The sequence below is a fragment of the Peromyscus maniculatus genome, chromosome 1 (assembly GCF_049852395.1).
Source record: "Peromyscus maniculatus bairdii isolate BWxNUB_F1_BW_parent chromosome 1, HU_Pman_BW_mat_3.1, whole genome shotgun sequence".
In the NCBI taxonomy this organism is placed as follows: domain Eukaryota; kingdom Metazoa; phylum Chordata; class Mammalia; order Rodentia; family Cricetidae; genus Peromyscus; species Peromyscus maniculatus.
In genome coordinates, this window is record NC_134852.1 from 191,517,246 (window position 1) to 191,523,335 (window position 6,090).

Sequence of the window (6,090 nt, forward strand, 5' to 3'; positions counted from 1 at the left end):
TAGTTTAACTTCTTCCTAATTGTTTTTCTTAACTGAAGTGTGCCAACCCAGTATATGCATTCTGTGCTTAAAATACTCACCCTAAGAAATGCTTGTGGCTACCCAGGGATCCCAAACACCCAGCGTAGTCACTGGCTGGCTAATAAAGATTTTCTATTGGCTCAAACTAATGTCTCAGCAGTCTTCTCTGGTGGATTCTCTACAACAGTAATCTTTTATGTTACAACTTGGCACCCACTTCCCACTTTCTCTTCTAAAGACAGTTACTGTGTATTGTGCTTCCTGAGGTTGGGGGACAGATGGGGTTGGCAGCCCATTTGAAACCAATGCTGATGTTGTAACCCATCCTGAACCCTTAGCTCAGACCAGTTGAGAGACCAGCTCAGAATCGAGGAAGGAACAAGACCATGCTGCTTGTGTACTGATTACCTCTGAGGTTGATGTGTAGCTCAGGATTTGACCAGTCAGCCACAGTGATTCTCATGGGAAATACAACAGGTTGGAGCACATGTCTCTGTTCCACAGGCTCTATCCTCAGCTAGTACTCTGGGCATAGAAGCCATTAGGACTTCTCCCATTTAAGATTTACCAACTTTCAATATAGTTCCAACATCACCCCAGTGCCTTCTAGTCTAGCCTATGTCCAGTAAATGTTTCTTTATTTCCCTTTTTTTTTTTTTTGGGATTTTAGGTCTACATGAGTAAGACAACAAATTCTGCTTGCTTTGCTCAAGATTACAGGGCAAAAAGACTTTGTGGAACTAAAGGTGTAAAGATCATTAAAGTCAGACTTTTCTGACCTCTAGGTAAACAAGAGATGATTTAATTATTAACTAGATTCTAAAGATCATTAAAATCAGACTTTTCTGACCTCCACGTAAACCACAGATGATCTAATTATTAACTAGCTTCTAAAGATCATTAAAATCAAACTTTTCTGACCTCCATGTTGGAAATTACTTTTTAAAATTATTTTATTAATTTAATTATTTTAGTAATTATTAACTAAACTCAGATTTGCTTTGAATGTCACTGAGTAAGTTTGATGCTGAATCACAGCACACAGTGAAGGCTTGTGGATGCACTAGAACTGAATGTCTTTGTGGAGTAAAGGTTGGGATGAGCCTCAAACCCTGGCTCTACTATCAGTAGTCCCTGTCTTGTCAAAGCACTGAATCTCCAAGGCTCAGCTTTATATCCCTAGAGGGAATAATTTTGGCTTAGACAAGGAAACCTAGAAAGAATGAGAGAGATAGGGTTGTGAACATTTCATGAAAATTCACAGAATCTGTATGATGTATGAAATATTATGTAAATTAGCCTTAAAAGATAATTTTTGATGTTAGTAAAGTGTAGGAATATCTGCTTAGTCAATTTAGAGAAAATATGAAGACACCTCTGCAAATTAAGCCTTTTGTTTGTGATTTGCCATTATTATTAGAATAACACATATAATTGCACTAATATTTGAATCTTTATGATAACTTTGTCCATGAGTTCCATTCTGCACTCTCTGGTCATTTTATACTATGATTTCAAACATCTCTAAGTATCCATAATTTATTAAAGCCTCAGAAATTGCTCTGTATTTACCTTCCTTATTGTATAGTAAATGTTTTTTTTCTTTTTTTATACTTAACTGTTTGAGCATTGTGATGAAAAGTTTATGTCAATTGAACACAAGCTGGTCATCTGAAAGGAGGGTGTTGGTGAAATTATTAAGGCCACTCCATGTAGTTAAAAGGGAGGTTTATTTAGTGGCGTAACTTACAAATGAAGGGATAGGTAGGTTGCAGGGTCTAGGAAAGATGTGGCATAGTCCAGCGGTGTTCTCTGGAGAACTCTGCTTGGTCTACCTCCAGAGTCCAAGGTCCAGGAACCAAGAGAGACAGCGCATCCGGATCTCGGATCTTCAGGGTCCTCTCTTGGCCCCGCCTTGTAGGCGTGACAGTTACCAAAGCCTCAATGGGGCTTGGAACTTCCAGATCAAGGTTGGAATGACTACCCACTACAGGAGGGAGCCTCAATTGAGAAAATACCTCCATAAGATCTGGGTGTAGGCATATTCCAAATCAGTCATTGATGGAGGATGGCCCATCCCATTGTAGGTGATGACATCCCTGGGCTGGTGGTCCAGGATTCTATGAGAAAGCAGCCTGAGCAAGCCATGAATAGTAAGCCTCCTGTTTCCAGAATCTGATTCTGTCCTACTTGAGTTCCTGTTCTGACTTCTTTAAATGATGAACAGTGATGTAGAAGTGTAAGACAAATAAGCCCTTTCCTCTCCAATTTTCTTTTAGTCATGGTGTTTCATCACAGCAATAGTAACCCTAATTAAGACAAGAATAAAAACTACAGGAGAACTTCTCCAGGGGAGACTATAAAGTCAAGAAGCCACAGTTCCTACTTTCTAAATAATTATTTAATGTTGTTTTCTGTGTTAAGTTTACCAAACTAGATTCACTTCTGGAGTGAAATGAGGAGGGCATTACCAATATATTTTTAAGAAGCTGTATGGCTGATACCTTGTTGTTTTCATGGGACTCCTAATAATAGGGGTGGTTGTATCTCTGGCTCCCAGAGGCGCCTCATGCAGGCCCCCATAGCAAATCCAGTTCAAACCTTTCCTGCAGTCATAGAGGAAACCCCTACTCAGAGCAATTAAATAAACAAATGCCTATTGGAATAAATCATGTTGCTTGGGATGATGAAACAGAGAGAATAGAAAATTCAGGAGAAAACATAAAGAAAATTTTTTGGCAAACTTCTATAAAAAGACAGAAATTAACATTAAAAATTAATGGTGTTTTGTTGTCTGGTCTGGTAGACACAGGTGTGGACGTTACCATATTTGCACCAGAATTTTGGCATCCAACTTGGCCTCTTCAGGAGGTAAATGTTCAACTGTTAGGAATTGAGACATTATCTCAAGTGAAACAGAGTGCAAGATGGCTCGAATGTATAGGTCTAGAAGGACAGAAAGGAAAATTAAAACCATATATGTGGTTAACATAGCTATGAACCTGTGGGGTTGAGACTTGTTGCAACAATGGAATACTCAGATTAACATGCCTCCAACCTCAGAAACAAATCATAAACTAGCACATGTTTCTGAGAGAAATATTAGAAGATATTATTCTAATGAGTTGTCATATTATACAAGAACAGGGCACAACAACTGATGATATCCCAAAGACACCAACAGCTCTACCTTTAAAACGATTAACAGACAAGCCTGTATGGGTTCAGCAATGACCTTTAACAACAGAGAAACTCCAGGCTTTAGAAGAGCTGGTAGAAGAATAGTTAAATGCTCAGCATATTGAAGAATCAACCAGCCCTTGGAATTCTCCTGTATTTGTTATTAAAAAGAAATCTGGTAAATGGAGAATGGTAACAGACTTTAGAGCAATTAACAAGGTAATTCAGCCAATGGGCTCTCTACAATCTGGAATTCCTTTGCCTACTCTGTTACCAAAAGGATGGCCTCTCATAGTGATTGATTTAAAAAAACTGTTTCTTTTCAATAGCCTTACAAGAAAAAGACAGAGAAAGTTTTGCTTTTACAGTGCCTACTTATAATAATTCTCAACAGGTTAAAAGATTTCAATGGAGGGTCCTCCCACAGGGAATGTTGAATAGCCCAACTCTGTGCCAATATGTTGTACAACAGCCATTGGAAGTGATACATAAAAATGTCCTAAATCTATAATTTATCATTATATGGATGATATTTACTAGCTGACTCAAATGCAGATACTTTAGAAAGAATGTTTGAAGAAGTAAAGAAAATTTTGCCTTGATGGGGATTACAATTGCTCCTGAAAAGATGCAAAGAGGAGATTCTATTAATTATTTAGGATATAAAATAGAGCTACAAAAAATTAGACCCCAAAAGGTGCAAATTAGGAGAGATAGACTACAGACTCTTAATGACTTTCAAAGATTATTTGGAGACATTTCTCATCTACGAACTAATGTTGGGGTAAAAAATGATGAACTGAATAATTTATTCAAAACTTTAGAAGGTGATAAGTACTTATATAGTCCAAGAGAATTATCACCTGAAGCTGAGAAAGAATTGGCCTTGGTAGAAAAGAAAGTACATGAAGGGCATGTGGATTGTATTGATCCAAAGCTGGATTGCATTTTGGTTATTTTACCTTCTAGGTATTCTCCTACAGGAATATTAATGCAGAGGGAAGATATTATATTGGAATGGATATTTTTTTTTACCAAATGAACTGAATAAAAAATTAAAAACTTATGTGGAAAAAAATCTCTGACTTGATTTGGAAAGGAAAAATTGAGACTTTGTCAATTAGCAGGAATAGACCCAGCAGAAATTGTCATACCTTTAACTAAGGAGGACATTGAAAAATTATGGACAGAAATTGAACCTTGGCAAAGAGCTTGCAGTAATTTTTTGGGAGAAATTAACAGCAAATATCCCAAAAGCGATAGAATTGATCTTATAAAGAAGGCTGATTGGATCTTGCCTTGAATTGTATGGGAAAAACCCATATCTGGAGTGCATACATTTTATACAGATGCCAACAAACAAGGAAAGGCAGGTCACAAATCAGAAAATTTAAGTAGAGTGGTTCAAAGTCCTTATAATTCAGTTCAAAAATCAGAATTGTATGCTATTCTGTTGGTATTAATTGATTTTTCAGAACTTCTCAACATAGTAACTGTCTCTCAGTATGCTGAAAGAGTAGTATTACACATTGAGAATGCAGAATTTATCCCTGATGCTTCAGAATAACTTCACTATTTATTCAATTACAAGACACAATCAGGAAAAGAAGTCATCCTTTATATATAACTCACATCTGATCCCATACTGGTCTGCCAAGCCCTCTAGCACAAGGCAATGATGAGATTGATAAATTATTGATAGGAAATGTGCTGGAAGCCTCAGAATTTCTTAAAAAAATCATGCCAATAGTAAAGGTTTAAAAAAGGATTTTTCCATAACCTGGCAACAAACCACAGAAATAGTAAAGAAATGTCCTATTTGTTCCTTCTACAATCAAACACTATTACCAGCAGGATGTAACCCAAAGGGTACTCAGAGGAATGATATCTTGCAGATGGACGTTTTTCACTTTGCAGAATTTGGAAAATTGAAATATGTACAACATGCCATTAATACTTATTCAGGATAATAGAAAAAACTACAGAATTAAATCAGTTTAAGGGTGTTCTGACCTCAGAATGGAAACCAGGATATGTGTTACATTAGGGATGAGGTTTTGCTTTTGTTTCTACAGGAGAAGATAAGCTGTGGGTACCATCAAAATTGATAAAGGTTCAATTTGAACAAGAGAGACCTTTTAATTAGAGGAGGTCATAGTTCATCAACCAGCATGATGAACTTATGATGAACATGATAACAAACTTATACCAGTAACACATGCCTTTTCATTTAATCAGATAATAACTTGCCAAAAAGGAACATCCCCAAAATTATTCTTGGGGAAAGGTTTTTGTTTTTGTCTTTTAGGAGAATGAAGGCTAAGGAATTTGAAGAACACTGGACAAATGAGACAACTGAAGAAAAAGGACACATCATCTATCCTAGGAAACAGAGTAAAATGGCCTATTGGTATATCATCTATAAAATTTTTATAAGTCTTCCTAAAAGTTTGTTTCTGCTCTTCTCTAAAGACATTTAACATTATTGGTCTTCTTGTAGTCCCAGTTCAATTAAAATTTAAAGCTGACTTTGGAGTTGGAGAATGGCGATCTCCTTCTTTAAACTCAAGCATGTTGTTAAAAGGAAAATGCAAACTCCCTGTATCATGCAAGAAGAAAAGATCCATTTTCTTCTATGGGACAGGAAAAAAACCAAATTAATTAAGGGACTATTCTATGACTAATCTCAACTCTTTGATTCTATTTTGATCCTTTAAACTTTTCTTAAAGTATGAATTTTATATCAAAATTTACAAGAGTAATTATATGTACATTTTAAACTTTGTTAAGATATGAGTGGTCATATAGAGTACTAACTAATTCTAGAAAAAAAGGCTTCAATTAGCTGTATGTATATGTCTTTGTGTTCAAGTCTCTTATCAGTTTTCT